Here is an 18,361-nt window from a genome sequence, read left to right on the forward strand (position 1 = left end):
GCAGGAATCTAAGTGAAAATTGCTGTACCAACTTTCCCTTTGCATAACTGGGATTGCTAATAGGACCAAGAGTAGTACTTAAATTGCTAAAATGAAATCAGTGATCTAGGCTGAAAGAGAAGATGATGGTAGAGATATAGTATCATTAATAAAGATTTCCAAGTGAGCTTTTTTTCCCTGCCTCATCAGGCTAATTATAGACTGCATCCTCGAACACATTAACTACTAAAAGGGAAAGGGGAAGGCTGGCTCAGAACAGAAGTGTTTTATTGAACATGTGGTCGATTGACGTGTCCGTGAAGGGAGAAGGGAGCTGAGGTGACTGAGAAGATCCTCAGTGTGTGCTAGGTACCAGGTCCAATGCTCCATATCATCTCCTAATTCACACAACACCTCTGTAAATTGGCTTCTTATTACTCTTTTGCACTAAGATGGTAAGTGACTTGACCAAGGTCACACACAGAGCTAACAGCTAGCAGAGCTGGGCTTTGAATATTCTCTCCGCTCTCAGCACTGGCGTGCCTGTGCCTTTAAGCAGCCACCACGCCCTCTGCCGCATTCCTTGCACCCAATAAAATTGAGCCCAGCTCTTTTCTTGTTTGCAGCCCAATGTTTGAAACCACCTCCTGTGCCTTTTTCCCAACTTACTCCTGTCTCCTCAACTCCTGATTGATCTGTGGCCTCATCTCTTGCATAACTTAGGTCATAGCTCTTGGACCTGAAGTTTGAACTGGTCCTCTGGTCCCTTGGGTCATTTGCGCCTTCAATCGTATTTGCTTCTTAGCTGCAGTGAAGACCCAGCTTCCTGGTGCACCCCTTGGCACCAGCCCACCTGACTGACTCTTCCCACCTTTGTCTGTGGAGAGAATCAGACTGGCTGGCTGTGAACCTGGGAAAACAGAACAGAATAGAGGAAGAGTGAAGAGAAAGGTTTTCCCATATTTAGAGTCCAGGAGGTGCCTCCATAAGATCCCTGCATGAAAACTCTGCCACGTCTGCCCCTTCAGGGGGATGAATTTCCACCATCATTCCATCAGGTCAATTAGTCCAGGTTCTCCAGAGCAACAGAACCAGTAAGATGTGTGCATAGAGAGAAAGAGACGTATTGTAGGGAACTGGCTCATGCGATTTTGGAGGCTGGCAAGTCCAAAATCTGTAGTGTGAACCGGCAGGCCAGAGACCCAGGAGAGCCAACGGTGCAGTTCCGTGTGAAGGCATCTGCTGGAGAACGCTGTCTTGCTGGAGGGAGTTCAGTTTTTATTCTCTTTAAGCCTTCAACTGATTGGATGAGGCCCACCCACAGTATGGAGGACAGCCTGCTTTACCAAGAAATTCACCGATTTAAATGTTAATCTCATCCAAAATACCCTCCAAGTTGACACCTAAAACTAACCATCGCGCCAGGTAAAAAACAACATGGGCAATGCATTCCATGTAAGGGGTGGGGAGATTTGTTAGTCATTACACCACTGAATTCCAATTAAAAGCCCAGGATTTATCATGGAGTGAGATGGAATTCAGTTCTAAGAATAACTCTCAAGAGCTACCCATGATGAATTGACCTTGACCACTGAGGGCAATGACCGAGCATAAGGAGATCAGGCCAACTACATCTCCTGGCCAGCAAATGACAGGGACTGCACCCCCACCATGAGGTCCACTCTGAGGGACCACAGTCGGTATGCAGGAGGCGTGGCCTCATATACCAGGGAGGTTCACGCTAGAACTTGGTCACTGACAACAGTACAGACACTGGGTCCCATCTCAGGCGTGTCCCAGAACTCTAGCCATCCTGGCCAGCATCACCCTACTCTGGTGCTGGCTTACATCTGCACTGGCCCTTTGGTAGGAAATTAAATAAAATCATGTAAAATAAACCAATAGTTTTACCCTAAGAATATTAATTTAAGGAACTAGTCAGCTATATTGGTACGAGATGCTCTGGTTAATTATGAGAAGGTTGATGGATTACTCCTGCATTGAATTTGAAGAGTTTCCTCTCAGTGATATATTATCTGGAGGCTCTCTTAACCCCAGCCTTGGCCCTGAATATTCCAGTTCCCCTTGATCAGACATCTTAGTTTTGTCCCAGACCAGTTTAGAATTTAATTCAGTTGTCATGGGCTTTATTGTATCCCTCCAAATTCATATGTTGAAGTCCTAACTTCCAGTATCTCACAGTGTGACTGTATTTGGAGATAGAGCCTTTAAAAGGGAGAGCATTAGGGTGGGCGCTAAACTAGTGGGACTGGGGTCCTTATAAGAAAGGGGTTGAGGACATAGACGCACAGGCCAAGGGGTGGCCATGGGAGGACACAGTAGGCAGGTGACCATCTGCAAGCCAGGAAGAGAGACCTAAGGAGAAACCTGTCCTGCCAACACCTTGGTGGCAGACTCCCAGCCTCCAGAACTGTCAGGAAATAACTTTCTGTTGTTTAAACCACCCAGTCTGTGGTATTTTGTTACCGCAACCCAAGCAAAGTAATTCAGCGGTTCAGTGATTTCTGTAATCCTATCTGGTATCAAACTGTCAGCCACTGTGGAGTTCATCATCGGAATCACAGGGTCTCCTTCCCCGCCTCCCCTGCAGAGACTTCCCCCGCAGCACTCCCCTCTCCTCCCTGCGCTGCTTCTTCAGAGCCTTGCCAGCTCCCATCGCAGAAAGGGGAGGGGGTGTCTGTGTTCAGGAGGGACGGCCCTTCTCAGCTGGCTCCCACTTTGGTGTCATCTGGCCCCAGGTACTAGTGATGCCAGCTCCACCCACAGTCAGGGGCTGACAGGGAAGACGTGTGTTCCCTCTTGGTCTGGCTCAACTTCATTTTAATGGCCCCCTACATGTTGGAGTTTTGGTAAAGGAGACACATCTGGTTCGGCTCCACCCCGAGTGGCTTTCTGTCACATTTCCCCGGCATGTGCCCAGGGGTGATCATGCTGCTGTTTGGCCCCCCTTCCCCTTTTCTGGATGAATGTTCCTTTGATCGGCCATGCAGCCTCCGGCGTAGCCTGGTCCATGCTTCCTTGCCATGGGCCCTTTGAGACCAGCTGGTACTCCCACCTTCCGAATGTCCTGATGAAAAGTGGGCTCTGGTGTCCAAGTTCACCCTTAGTGCACAGGGTGCGTGTGTCCCACCACCGCCTTCCTCCAAGGGCATGAGGGTGGAGCAAAGTGGGGAAAGATGGAGCCCAACACTGTTAAAGCCTGAGACAGCTCTAATTTTGCTCCAACCCCCACTCTGTATTTCCTTTTTAAAATTTTGTTTGTTTGTTTGGGGGGAAGTAATATATTTATATATTTATTTTTAATGGAGGTGCCGGGGATTGAACCCAGGACTTCATGCATGCTATACCCTCCCCCCACCACTTCTATATTTCCTGATGGGAAAAGCTGCCAAACCTGCACAGCCTGCCCAGAACATGGGCCTCTCCACCTTTGGTCCAGGCTTTGGGAAATTCATAATCTTGCTTTCAGTAGCAACTGACTCTTAGTTGGAGTTGGAGGGCGGATGAGAAAGGACTTCAATCGGTGCTTTAACCTTCATGTTCTATTCTTACTTACTAAACAACCCTGCATTGACTGTCCTCTGGGTGCTAAGCCTGTTGTGAGCTGGGTGTAGAACCAGCCATCATCCCCACCCTCAGGAGTTTTGTCATAGTCCTGCAGAGCCTATTCCCCAGGAAGGGTACTGGTGTCTGGGGGTGCTGATGGGAAGGCCTGAGGCTACCCAAAGGCTGGAGTCTGGGGTCAAAGCCAGAACCCAGACAGCAGGGGGTTCAACCTCAACCTTGGCACTGTTGACATTTTGGACCAGACAACTGTCCGTTGTGGGACTGTCCTATATTGAAGGGTATTTATCTGCCTCCCCGGCCACTACCTACCAGATGCCAGTAGCACTCACCCACCTCCAGTTGTGTCAACCAAAAATGTCCCAAATGTTTCCTGGGTGCCATATCACCCCCAGCTGAGAACCACTGTCCCAAAGGTAAAACTATTACAAAACATCAAACCAAGTGAGTGAGTCAGGAGGCAAAGTTTAGGAGGAGAATGAGGGTCCAAGAGGGGCTCAAAAGAAGATCAGAGATGTCCAGGAGCCAGGCTGTTGATGCATGAGGCACAGTTTGCTCACTGTGTGTGATGGTACCCCAGCTCCTCTGTGTTCAAGTCTTCCCAGCCTCCATACAGTACTGCATTGAAGCTTGCTCTGATGAGTTTACGATTAGTAGCAAGACAGATTACCTCTCAGGGAGATTAAAGAAGTTCTTAACTGTTGTAAGAAAAAATAGTTGGAAAAGAATATACATATATATATTCAGTTATTCACTTTGCTATACACCTGAAACAAACACAACCTTGTAAATCAACTTACTTGAAGAAAAATAAATAAATAAAAATGTTTTAAAGAAAAACTAAAATGGGAGAAAACCAATAAATTGGAGCAAACTTAGGCCAAATGATGACAACAACCTGGGAAAGAACTCTTGAACCTGCAAAAGGAAAAAGATCCTTACATCACTGCCCACAAGTGTGAGTCACAGGGGTAAACACAGTAGTGAGCAATTACTAGTGCCCTCTGGGAGGCATTACTTGAGCAGCTGTTAGCAACACATTGGGACGTTGGGCAACATGGGGAAACAGGTTGGTGAACCAGATGTTCAATGAGCAGGAGAGCAACGGGGAAGCCACCACACAGAAGAGTAATAGTAACAACTATTGTTTACTGAGCACCTTTGTACCAGGATCTTTACTAACTGATTTTGTTTAACTCTCATGAATAGTTTATCAACTTTTAAAATAAAGAAACTGAGATTCAGAAAGATTAAGTAATTTTCCCACAGTCCCTGAACTGTAAACAAACAATACAAAATTTTAAACCTAGGTCTGTTTGACCCCAAGGTCCATGATTTTTCCACTACACCAGGCTGTTTCAGGCAGAATAAATAAGGTAGAAGATTTTTAATACACAACCCACTTCAACAACTTTCCAGATTAACACGTTCTCCCCTCCCTCTGTAGAGAATTGTGACAGATGCCCAGAGAGCCCACGAGTGATCAGGGCCAGATCACTCACCATTGTCCCCAACAGCTGAGTTGGATGCTTGCCGAGAGTCAGGTGTATTTCCTCCCAAAACAGGTTCATGCCTCGTTTTACTTATTTACCAGTTATTGAAATTATGTAAATTAATTAAGTACTAAGTACAGTGATAAAATATGAGTGTGAAAAGGAAGTTATTTTAATGAAAACTAAATTGAATGCTTTGTGAAGACTCAATAAAGGTGAGCCACTAGAAATCATCACTGTTCAATTAGATGTGGGCAAAACAAACATACAACAATGGGAAAACCATTAAACGGTTGAAGGATCTGATTGCTGTTTAAACGTCTAAGTTCCCACTTTAGAGAATTGAGAATGGAAATCATAGGCCATGCATCATTAGTTCTGGCTCTTCATATGAAAAGTATTGAATGAATATGCATTTGCATGCTTTAATTTGAAATGCATTATTTAAAAGTGTGTGATGTTTCATTCTGACTCCAGCTGTTTTGAGCACACAGAAGACTTCCATCTCTTAGTGCTAACTAAAGAACAAGTATCTCTTTGAGCGTGCTTTGGAAGTTGTGTTGAAATGCCTGGTCTTTGGGACATAATGTCCATTTTTGTAAAATCTGGCTTTCCATTGGCCTGGTTTTCTTTTAGGTTCAGCTTTAACTTTTCAAGTCCAAGGCAGAAATCTGGGTTTCTTTTCTTAAGTTTTCCTGGAACAGGATACAGTCCCTCAGTTTTTAGACTGAACTTCAGGTGAGACATCCTCAGTGACGGGTGGTCTCCAAATCCAAGAGAGGAAGAGTCAGCTTTAAACAACTGCCGAGCAAGACAGTGGTAGTCAAGTCAGGTCCCCGCGCGTCTCCCAACCCCACCGCAGCACAGCTCCATCCCTGGAGAAGCCCGAAACCTCGGTTAGCAGTTAGCTAGCAGAAGGGAAAGGTGGGGAACTGAACATCAGCCAGCTTCCCACCTCCTTCTCCCTCGGCGGGCTGCTAACTTCCTACAGGCTCGTGCTGAAGTAGGGGATGTCCCAACTTTAAGTCAGAGTTTCATGGCGTGGGACTGGGCATTTAATATTATGCCTGTGTTCCGACTTAAAGGAGTTATATGACTTTCTATTACCTAAGAATGTATTTTTTAAAAGGTCACAGGGCCAGCATTTTGGTCCAGGGGCAAAGAAAAAAACAAGCCCACAAGGCCGGTGTAATGACACACTCGAGGACAGAAAGGAAGCCACTTTATGCCCGCACACTGTGAGTCACTGTTGCGCAATGTAATTACCATCGCTAGAGCCACCAGAAATCCTCCCGTATTTCTGGTCTTTGAGTGACCTCCAGATTTTCAGCAATAATGTGGATTTTTTTCCCCACGAGTCTGTCCCATGAGTCATTTCGGTGAGGATTTTAGAGAACATTTGCTCATGTCACCAGCTTGCCTTAGAGCACCCATGCCCAGTCAGCCCAAATGTGACCTTTAAATTTAAAAAGTTGTGTGTAAAGATACAACTTAGATTCTTCTAGGCATTTTATGGCCTCCTGGGTTGGTTTTAAATGTTTCTTGAAGTTCTTTTACAAGCGTGTTAGTAAGTGTGGCACTACCTCCTCCGACAGATAAACAGAAAATGTTTACATTACACAGTGCAGTGTGCGTGTTCCCGGCCTGAATGGGAGAGAGGATGAGAAGGGTGTAATGGGCCCAGCCTGGAAATACATCCCCTCTGCCCACATACCATTATCTGGAACTCAGCCACGTGGCCAGACCCGACTGTAAGAGAAGCAGGACCATGTAGCTCACGTCTGTGACCAGGAAGAAGAGGAGTGGGCTTGGTGAGTACTTACCAGTGTCCCTCACATGCAAAAGTAGATACATTAAGGATTCCACCACTGGTCATTGTAAGATATGTTAAGATGTAAATTATTATTCACAGGATACCAAGAAATACGATGCTAATTCCACCAGTCACTTTCTAAAACATTTAGAAATGCAATAAATGCACACTCTGGTTGAACGGCTGGTGGCCAGTTGTTATGATCAGTGTTTGGTCAAAGACAAATAGCCCCATCACAGAATGAACATTTGAAATTCAAGAATAAATCTGAATTTTCATTCAAAATGAATAAAATTATTCTCTTAAGAAAACATTTAGTAGTTTAAATTTAAATTAATTTTAAATAATTGATATTATACTAATTTTTCAGCACATCAGCTGCTGGATTACTGCTGAGGTCACGGCTATGCCTGATGGCAAGTGTTGTTGTCAAAGTGTAATTGTGTACTTATTATTGCAAGGGTTAAATCCCAGAATATTTAAAAGTTAATTTTAATAATGGGTTTTATGTACAAAAATAATTTTTGTTTGGTTTTTTTCGGGGGGAGTAATTAGGTTTATTTATTTATTTTTCATGGAAGTACTGGGGATTGAACCCAGAACCTCATGCACGCTAGGCATGCACTCCACCACTGAGCTATACCCTCCCCACCAAAGATAATGATTAAGAACTTTAAAAGAGCTAAATACATTTGAGGACAGGTTGAAAGTTAATAAGAATATTAAATATTAGGTAGGTAAGACAGGTCTATTCTTTTGAGTCCATAAATGTTTCTAAGAATTTAAATAATGATATTAGACAGAATAAGGGAGGTGTATTTAGCTCCTTTAAAGTTCTCATATAATGAATATACATTTATACAATTAACTGATAGAATTTCAGTGAACACAGACCCTAAGAAGATTTTCACCCCACGCCACACTAGATATTGAAATTAATCTGAACAATATGCCTTGACTGTGTGACCTATGTTATTACACTTAGGTTATTAGCCCAGCTGAACATGGCAGTGACCTGAGCTGTTACACAATCACTCACATGGGCAGAGACGGCCCAAACGACACTCAAGAAAGCACTTGACTCTAATTTTCCAAAGGCCAAGGCTGAAGCCATGTATGACGTAGTGCAAAGTTTAGAAAAATACTTAGGGCAAAGCCATACCATAGTTTATCCTTTAAAAACTTATTAAATATTTGCCTCTTCTTAATGCCTTCTAATAAATTTCTATACAGAACAAGCTCATGTATTGGCTGGCCTTTATCCTGGATTTATTGCTTATTCCCTGTTTTCAGTGTGTGAGGCCCACACACTTCCTGGCCCTCGCCCAGCCCCTCTTCCAGCGGCTTGGTCTCTTTCTCTGCATCGGGGCTTCCGCCTGGGGTCCTGCTTGGGAGAGTACCGGCAGCTGCCGCCACTTGGCCCCCGGCTCAGACCTGCGTCCGCTTCCACCTCCGGCCTCCCTCACTGCTGAGCCCTGGAAACACTTGTTTGCCTAAACACATCCAAGTTTTCCATGCTTCTGGCCGTGGCCTTGGACAGCCCAGTCTTCTTTTTCAAGAAAGGGCTCTGGGACCACTGCAGCCCCTCTTGGCTTGCCTCCTACCCAGCCTGCACGCACGAGCGTTTGGCTATGCCTCCATCTGGGGCACGAGCGCCGCTCAGACTTAGCGGATTGTTTGGTTATATTAAGCATTTGTTTCCTAGGGAACAGAAGCAAACTCCCTTCCCTCTGTGTCTAAGGTTTCTCCTGCTGAGAGGGAGATGTGTTGTTCAGTTCAAGGGTCTCCAGGCAGAAAGTAAGGATGTTCCAAACAGGGGACACTTTATCCCAGTATCAGTCACATTCCCTGCAGTAGCTGGACTGTTATCTTGCTCAAGGTTTCTATTTTTGCATGCGTCCCTCAGGGAAGCCTGTAGTGTGTTTAAGAGTGGACTCTGAAATCGGCTTAACTTCATCCAAGCTGATCACCCCTTCTTATCTGTGCTGTGATTTAATCTCTGTGCCTCAGCTGTCCCACCTGTCAAGCAGGACCAATACCATCCCTACTTCCCAGGGGCCTGATGCTGAGGACTATGAAGGAATGTATGTAAACATTCAGCAAAATGGTAGCCACTGTGTCCCACCTCTTTTCCTGTCTACACCTCTTCCCGTATTCTTTCCTCTCCAGAAACCCGGCAACACCTTGGATTTCCCAGAATGACACACCTCATTCAGGCTTTTCCCTCCCTAGATGGGGTGAGCCAGCTTTGAACTGGAACATACTAGCACATTCCATTTGGGCTTCATCAGTGTCTTCTGACCACACACCCCTGCCTGCCTCCCCTGGCAGAGCCTGTGTAGTGATCTAAGAGCCCACAGGAACTTGTCTTTGACCTAGGGCTTGGAAGCACAGTATTTACACCTTTTGCTTTTGGTTCATCACTAGGTGATGCTCTTTCCCAGAATACTATAAGGCATTTACTGTTTTGCAATTTGTTGAAAAATTGTATCAAATGACTCTGATTCCAGTACTCAGGTTGTGGGGTAACCCTGCCCTAGTGTCTCTCCAATTAACCACATCCAGGCTTGCCGGGGTCTTGCTCAGAAGCCCGAGCAGGAGAAAATGGTGGTGTTGGTGTAGAGAGTGGTTGCAGTCTAAAATTGTTCTGTCTTCCTGGTTCTTTGGTTACAGGGAGCAGGCTTTTGTTGGGGGGCATGTGTTGTCTGTACCTGTTGGTATTGCCAGACTGCCTGTTTCTGGGGTTTATGAAGCAAAAAGAGAGCCTAGAGTCCTGAGGTCCCCGGCCAACGTGCCTTGCTGTGGTTGTATCGCATGCAATGTCTGGGAGTTTTAGTTGTGCTTTGCGAGAGGAACGTGGAAAAGTACGTCTGCTTCGTTTCCCCAGAGGTGGAAATCTCCCAGAATTGTATTAGTGAAACCGAGGCTTCCTAAAACTGAGCTTCCCTGCTGAGTTTATGATAAATCTCTATCCAAAACTTCATTCTCTTGCTTGTCTCCTCTGACCTCAATCCCTTTCTTATCCACCCTGATCTCAATCCTGTGCTAACTGGAGTCAGATGATGGAGACTGCTGTTGTTGATAACATTAATGTGCTAAAGTTGCTGTTGTAAATATCATCATTAATATACAAACTCTGGTTGTTTCTCCAGGCAAGACGAGCTCACAGGCCCTGGAGCCATGGACCACCCGGCCAGAGAATAGTAAATCAGAGACATCCTGACTCTCCAAACCACAACCGAGAAATGCCACAAGGCGATGGTTAACCCCAGTTTCTTTGTTCTTCCCCTTTAAAACACCCCTCACTCAAAGACCAAGATGGAGTAGATCTGAGGCATGTCTCCCACTTCCTTGCTTAATACCCTGCAAATAAACCCTTGCTTTGCAGCACACACCGTCAAAGCCTGGCTTTCTGCATGGTGGCCATACGAGCCCTCGCTCAGTGACTCTAGGAAGGGCTGGCTTGCTGAGTGCCAGGTGGTTTTGATGGGCGGCAGGGAACCAAGTGGGGGCTGTTGCGATCGTTCACGAGGAAAGATGAAGCCTGGACTTGGCTGGCAGCACCGGACACAGATGAGTGGAACAGAGGAAGATAGGAAGTTAAAAAAGGCAGAAAGGAGCAATGAAAATAAATATGATATTGTTCCTCACAGACATCTGTAGCAGGTGGCCAGCACAGTCAATAGCAGAACAACTGCCTAAAGTCCAACGCGCTTCTCTGGCAGATCTGCAATTTGTCCAGGGGAATCAGGCGCACAGTTTCCAGATGGACTGTCTCCTGAGCTAGTGGGTCTGTAATTTATGGGAAATAAAGAGCTGTCCTTTTTAAATATTAGAAAAAGTTTCACTGAGTGTTTGACCCAGCAGAATTTGCCTGTTGCTTCCACAGGTTAAACACAGTTAGCGAGAGCATTAGAGCAAACAGAACTGTATTTTGAAAAATTCTGAAAATAAGGTTCTCCAAGCCCCTTATATTTTTAATTTACCCTAGGGCAGTGTCTCATAAAGTTTCAATTTTCTGGAAGTCAATAGTGGAATTTAAATGTCTGCTTCATCACACCGCTGAACAAATGAGGGCTGAAGTCATGATGTCAAAACAGCCCCCATAAAGCAAAATGCTGCAGGAGAACAATTATTTTGATGCATGGATTCAGTAAAGGAAACACAGTTCGTATCTTAAGACTGAACATTCAACTCTCTGCAGGTGAATTCCTTTATTGTGTGTGTGTGTGTGTGTGTGTGTGTGTGTGTGTGTGTGTATTTTTTTTTTGTCCCGAGAAAAAGCTAGCTTTGTTGGTACTTTTCCATTTTCTTTAACTTGTGTATCATGTGAATACCCCTTTTCTCTAACTGTGTAAGTCAGAATGTGTTTCACAATAGGTAACAGGAATCCTGGTGGACAGTGGTTTAAAACAACAAGGACATTTCTATTTTACTTCATAAAAATCCCAGTAACTGGCAGCCCCTGGGTTAGTTTGGAAGCTTAACGATGTCATTCAGGATCCAGGGACTTTCCACCCTCTGCTCTGAATTCTCAGCAGGCTGGCTTCTGTTTTCCCACTTGGTGTCTCATGGTCATAAGATGGTTACAACAGATGTAAGCATCGCAGCCTCTCCCAGCCTGTTGAGAGACAAGGAAGGGAGGGAGAAAAAGCACTTTCTCCTCATGCACAGCTCTCTTGTGGAGGAAAACTATTCTTACAAGTCCCAGGAGAGGTCCTCCAGTCCTGGCCAGAACCGGTCAACTGGCCAGCTCTGCCTGCAAGAAGACTGGGCATCACTCCTTGGTAAAGAAGATGATGACACCCTCAACTGACCACAGCTCTCATCAGGGGCATCCTGCCCATCCAGGGGGACTGGAAACACAGAAGGCGCGTTTTCTGTTGTCACACACAAGAGGTGCTGCTGGGGTTTAGTGAGGTAGCCTAGGGGTGCTCATGCCCTAAAACGCACAGAACCCTTACACACCCACACAAAGACTTGTCCTGCTCAGGATACCAATAGCACCTCTGTTAAGAAACATTGGCTCATACCTGCCATAATTCATCCCATGGGCTGAAGATAGTATGACTCAAAAAGTCACGGGACCAGCAGCAAGAGGAGGAGCATGGCTCCCAGCAGTGGTACCATGGTACCCTGGTGGAAGTCGGATGGAGGACAGCGATGCTTAGTCATGCTGCCACACTGAATTCTTTTCAGAAAGCACTGTAATTGCAGGGAGGGTGTAGCTAAGTGGTAGAGCGCATGCTTAGCATGCACGAGGTCCTGGGTTCTATCTCCAGTATTTCTATTTAAAAAAATAACAAACAAATAATAAATAAGAAATCACTGTTATTTGCACTGAATGGGTGGCATGGAAAAATACGTAGAAATCAAGATAGGGAAATTATCTCCAAGGGGTGCCTTTATGTTTCCTAATGAAGGGATTTCCTAGTAACTGGACAAGTGTATTTTCAAGAACAAGTGGCTCTGAGTTTCCCACACCTCTATTATCTCTGCTCCCTGCACCCACCAAGGATTCAGAATTGATGCAGGAAAAACGCATGCGGGGCGTGAGGAGGGTCCGGGGCGTGAGGAGGGTCGTGTCCCAGGCTTCAGTTGAGCCCCTGGGACGTGCCCCGCCAAGTGTGGGTCCTTGGCTTCGCGCAGGAAAGAATTCAAGAGCGAGCCACTGTTGAGTAAACGTAGATTTATTTAGAGATACATCAAAAGGCAAGAGAAAGGCCATGAGGTATGGGGGTTGGGTGCTCAGATTAGAGTAAAAGTAGGTACACAATCCATAGACAGAGAGCGGGCCGTCTCAGAGGGGGCGGCCATAGGCGCCATGTTGCCAGTTTTTATGGGCTCAGTGGCTTCATATGCTAATAAGTGGGAGGACCAGTCTAACCAGCCTGGGTAAGGGGCTGGGATTCCCAGGAAGTTGGCCATTTCCCTGTCTTTGACCTTTTGTGGCTAGCCTTGGGACTGCCATGGCGCCTGTGGGCACGTTATTCACCATGTTAATATATTAAAATGGGTGTATAATGAAGCTCAAGGTCTACAAGAAGTCAAATCTCCCACCATCTTGAGCCTCAAGGCCTACAGGGGGTTGAATCATTCGCCACTCTGGTGTTACTTGCTGTGTTATTCCTTGAATGGCTGTGTCCTGCCCCCTTCCTGTCTCAGAATGATTAAAACCCAACTCTACAGCCACTATTTGGGAGACAGTTTCCTTTAAAGACTGTACTTAGTACAATGTCACAGGTTATCTAATAAATATTTCTTAGGTATATGTTGATTCAAAATAATACAAGGAAACAAAGCCTAGAAGAGTATTCAGCGTTATGTTCAGGGAGATAGGTATAATGAAAGAGCATTTAAAAAATAGTACTAGTAAAAATTATGATAGAAATCTAATTTTATATATATATTTAATTTTTAGAGTACCAGTGGAGTTCTTTGTGGTCTGCAAACAAAATGAAGACTAAGCGTTATTAGCTTCAATGGTAGTTACTGTCGACTGAAATAAATGCGCAGCCTAAAACTTAAGAGTTATGTTTTATTTGGTGGGAGGACTCGAGCCGGGATGACAGCCTCTCAGATCGCTCTGAGGCACTGCTCCAAAGAGGTAGGGGAGGAGCTAGGATATATAGGAGCTTTACAACAAAGACCAGGTAGTTGGAACAATAAAAGATTACTTGTTATCTAAAGAAAACCAGGCATCTCAAGTTAAAGAATTTAGTGCTTTTCTATGTATGGGAGGAAGCAAACATTTGGGCTCACTGAATTCATTCCTTTGACAAGCACCTGGCTATCTAGGGCCAGTATCCTGTCCTTTCTTGTGAGTGGCTGCAGAGGCTGGGCTGCAGGCCTGTCCTCGCTGGGGGGGTGGCGGCAGCCCCTGATGACTTGGTTTCAGCATTCTTTGTTTACTGATATGGTTGCAGTATTTTTATTCACATTGCAGTATTTTTGTTCACGTTACACAATTTAAGTATTAGCTAAATCTGAAAGATTAGATACATTGGGTTGGCATACCGCATTGCTGCTCACAGAAGAATGTTGGAAGAAAGTCAGTGTAGAACCCACTAGCTTAGAAAGAGAAAATTAGTCTACAAAGCTTGGTTTAGCTCCTGTATCTATAAAATTACAAATCTCTGTATTTGACACAAAATAAGCTAAAGAAATAATGTCTCTAAAGCTAACTGCTAATGAGGAATGGCAGACAACCTGGTAAGGAAGAGTGGAAAGAGCACTGCAGGCAGGAAGAATGGCCAGAGCAAAGGTACTGACTCATCGAAGAGCATGGTGGGCTCAGGGTCACGGTCACACCAGCTCTGGGCTCAGGAGAGCATCCACGAATCACTGCTGCTTCTCTACCACCAATTCTGCCCATCTCCAGGCTCCCGAGACTTCTTGGGTGCCAATGACAAAAGCCAGACTTACAGCCAATGCCTTTTCCTTCTTCCTCTGGTCTCCCTTGTAATATTTTATTAGGTGGTTCCTAAAGCAAAGTAGTAGGAATACAGGTTAGAGGCTAAGTAGCAGGCTGACAGGAAAGAAATTGTCGATTTACTTAAATCAACCTAACTCAACAGTATGTGCTATTTAAACAGTAATATGTAAGTAACTTTCATACTTTGGTTATCTGATTTGAAACTGTAGCTTGAAGCTGGGTGGATGGAGCTGAGCACTGCAGTAGCAGGCCTAACTCAGTATTTATTGTTCATAGTTTCGCAAAGTTTTGAAGAGAATAATTAATTTTGAGAGTATTACTAGATTTGCACTACTACCTTTTCTCCTATATTTTCTGTAAAGTGGAGGTTGTCCCACTAGCTCAGATTCTAAATTTGACCGTTTGGTTCAGGTGGTGACCACTAGATGGCGCAACTATACAAGTGTATTCTCTTTAAATAACCTGTGGAGATAAATAACCTGTGGTGACCACTGGATGGCGCCACTATACAAGTGTATTCTCTTTAACTAACCGCATGAAAACCCCCATTTCCCAGAATTCTGTCATCTAAAGGTTTTTAAGTCCGTTAGAATCCTTGCTGAATCAATGAATTCTTTATAATATTTAATTTGTAATATAAAATTATTTCTGCATAATAGTTTTCTTTTAACTCAAGTATAGTTGATTTACAACACTGTGTTAGTTTCTGGTGTAGAGTGATTCAGTTATACATTTATATATGTATTCTTTTTCATATTCTTTCTCATTGTAGATCATTACAAGATACAGAATATAGTTCCCTGTGCTATACAGTAGGACTCTATTTATTTCACACATAGTAGTGTGTATCTGCAAACTCCAAACTCCTAACTTACCCCTCCCCCACCTTTTCCCTTTGGATATTTTTCTAACTCCGGCATTTAGTCTATATTTATGTGCTAGCACCCTATTGTAAAGAAGAGTTTTTCCTCATCCGCCCAGAGTGAACCACAATTCTCCTTTTTTAAAAAAGGCAGGACAAATACTATTTTTCCTTTTAATAACTGATTTTCATAGTAAGAAGCTGGTTTCGTAGTCATTTGCAATGATGGAAAAATAGTCCCCTATCCCCTTTGTCTCTCAAACTGTAGAGTCATAGATTTTTATCTGTTCAGTATTTACAATCAATTGTACTCATTTTCTTTTTTTGATGCTAAAATTGCCCTAAATTCAGTCCGTGGGAGATCCTTCAAACTGGCTTTTAAAATTTACTTTTGAAGACTGAATATACAAACATATAGATACACATCCAGACCACATGTAGAAAAAGAACCCTGACCCACAACCTGCAGCAACCTGCCCAGGAAACCAATGGCCTCCTCCAGCCCCAGAAGCCAGCCTGCTGTAGGTCAGACCTGGGGGAAGTCAGGTTGCTACCACAAGTAACGATCCAGGAAGATAAACAATAATTTGTAACAATAGGCTCAAAATGGCCAGGACTCGATTAAAAACTGATAGCTTCTCTAATTTTTGTCCCCATCTCCAATTTAGAATCACCCTGAGAAAGCCAAATATGCATCGCCAACCAGTCCCATAGGAAGGCCTGCTTCCAGTTAGCTGCCTCCAGCTTCTCTGGGCCAATAGCCTCCAACCACGCACACCTGAAGCTGTTCTTTCTTCCACTATGAAGCTTGCCTTTGAGTCTCTGCCAAAATGCAAGTATTGGTGGTGGACTCTCTTGCACGCAAGCTCTGACAAAACAGACTTTCTTTTCTCATGTGGTCGGTCTTCATTTATTTGCACACTTTACTGAGGTGTAATTTACATAAATGAGGGTAAAATTCAGATAAGGTATAATAAATGTATAATATATATGGGGTATAATTTACATTAAGCACACTCATTTTAGTGGTACACCTTAATGAATACTGACAAAGGTGTATACTGGGTAACCACAACTCTAATCCTGGTGTAGAATATTTTCATCACCCCCAAAAGTGCCCCCATGTTCCTTTCCAGTTGATTCCTGCCCTTTTACACTCCTAGCCAAGCAGATTTCACTTCTATCCCTATAGGTTAGTTTTGCCTGTTCTCCTCAGTCCTATAGACACATTTTCATTATCCTAAGCATTTCCTTTGCATTCAGGCACAACAAAATGTCTGACTCATCTTGTACTTTCCCTGCCCTAGAACTGGAATCAGCCAATTCTCTGAGGAGCTCTGGATCTATTTAGTGGGAATGGAATTTAGAAACCATGATCTGAATGGCAAGTGTGCTGACTGCTAACTGTAAGATGAACACCCATCCTAGTTTTCCTTGGACACTTAGTTTTAACACAAAGTCTAGCATCCAGGGGAAATCCTCTCAGTCCCTAGAAAACTGTGACAATTGGTTATCACCCTAGTGCTTCTAGGTCCTTTTGGTGCATAGAACGAGTAAATTTATTTTTTACATCATGTGATCAAACTGATATATCCCATTTAAATGTATTACAGGTTCTTTGATCTTGTATTTGTATCTCATTTTCTCTTACATTCAAAGTCTTGTACATTATAACATTTGTATTATCCTATGATATAGTTTCAAGACCACAGCAACAATAGTACCAATAATTATAAACCTCTGAGTGAAGCTGAAGATTCCTTTGCAGTGTGTTCTCATCCTTAGCATACACCCCATCACAGATAATTTAACTAGAGTACAATTTCCAGAAGCCCTGGGGAAATAATTATTTTCTCTGTGTAACAATACAGTTATGTTACCAATTTGACTTACTGGTTCTTTATTTCAATTTGCTATCAATTTTGGGGTTTGTTTCCTTTTTAATTTACTTTTTGGCTATATAAAACTTCAAATGTTCAAAGTCAAAGAAGTCTTGCTTCTATTTCTTCTCCTCCACCTTTCCCCACCACTCTCTATGGGTAACCATTTTTCTTGTTTCTAGGATATGCTTCCAGTTTTCCATATAGCCTGGGATGCATTTCAAAGCAACATATGAGTATCATTCCCATTCTTTTTTCTGATTGCATTGTATTCCACTGTGTGGATATATCATGTCCAATCAGCTTCCTGTTAATGGACATTTGGGCTTTTTCCAAACTTTTGTTATGACATTACAAGTAACCTTGCCTACATGTTTTTCTATATGTGAAAGTGTATCTTCAGAATAAGGTAGGGGTTAAAAGCAGAATTGCAAGGCATAAGGATAAGTGAATATAAAATATTAGTACTCCACAGGGCTTGAATAATTTTCTCATTCCCATCAGAAAATCTGAGCATTGTTTCTCCACAGCCTTGTAATTTCAATGTATATTTCCATTATAAGTAAGGACATTATTCATGTCCTTGCCCATTTTTCTCTTTGCATTTTGGTCCCTGACCATCTTGAGTATACTTTAATCTTATCCTTATAAATCACCTCATTCCAGGACACCTCCTTTGGGGTTTTGGTAAAGCTGGATAAAGGCCAAAAGAATTACGAGACTCCCGTAATAAGCGCAAGAGACTGTTTCACGTCTATCAGGTAACACGATCGTTCTTATGCAATAGTCCTCACACACAGTCTTGCGTAAATGAGTATATTCGAATTTAAAAACTTGTATTATATGGTTCATTAAAGCTGCACTAGGTTCGCCTTCCTCTCGTTTCTGAGCTAGCAAGGTGCCCCTAGGGCTGCTCATACAGTCACAACCTCCATCTGCTAGACAATAGCGGCCCGGTTTCGCCTCGAGATGTCAAGGCAGGGACAAACCAAGCGTCCAGGAGGCCGCACTTGCCGATGGAAAGAGAAAGCGTCGGTTTCTAAACTCTCAAAACTTAAAACGGTGAGGGTGCTCACAGCCTAAATTGACGGGACTCCGATCCACGGCCCCGCTCCTGAGGTCGCACCTGGCCCGCCAGCGCGCGGAAGCATCACAGATGAGCGCGATACCTCAGCCGGCCAATCACGCGCCGCCTTCGCCCAGATCCCTCCGCCAGAGGCCGCGCCGCAGCCGCAGGTGGCCGGCGAGCGCGTTCGCCCAGCGCGGCCAATCGCGACCCCCGCCGCCCTTCCCGTGATGCCCCGCGGCTGACCT

General features: G+C 44.1%; 1 long non-coding RNA gene across 1 annotated transcript; it reads right to left on the reverse strand.

Moving 5' to 3' along the window:
* Window positions 1-11,088: 11,088 nt before the first annotated feature.
* On the reverse strand, window positions 11,089-18,333 carry LOC116665460. Its single transcript, XR_004322096.1, has 3 exons — window positions 18,124-18,333; window positions 14,296-14,353; window positions 11,089-11,491 (listed from the first exon to the last, which is right to left on the reverse strand). It is a non-coding gene; the product is annotated as an uncharacterized LOC116665460 (long non-coding RNA).
* Between the last annotated feature and the right edge of the window lie 28 nt (window positions 18,334-18,361).

The sequence above is a fragment of the Camelus ferus genome, chromosome 8 (assembly GCF_009834535.1).
Source record: "Camelus ferus isolate YT-003-E chromosome 8, BCGSAC_Cfer_1.0, whole genome shotgun sequence".
NCBI lineage: Eukaryota > Metazoa > Chordata > Mammalia > Artiodactyla > Camelidae > Camelus > Camelus ferus.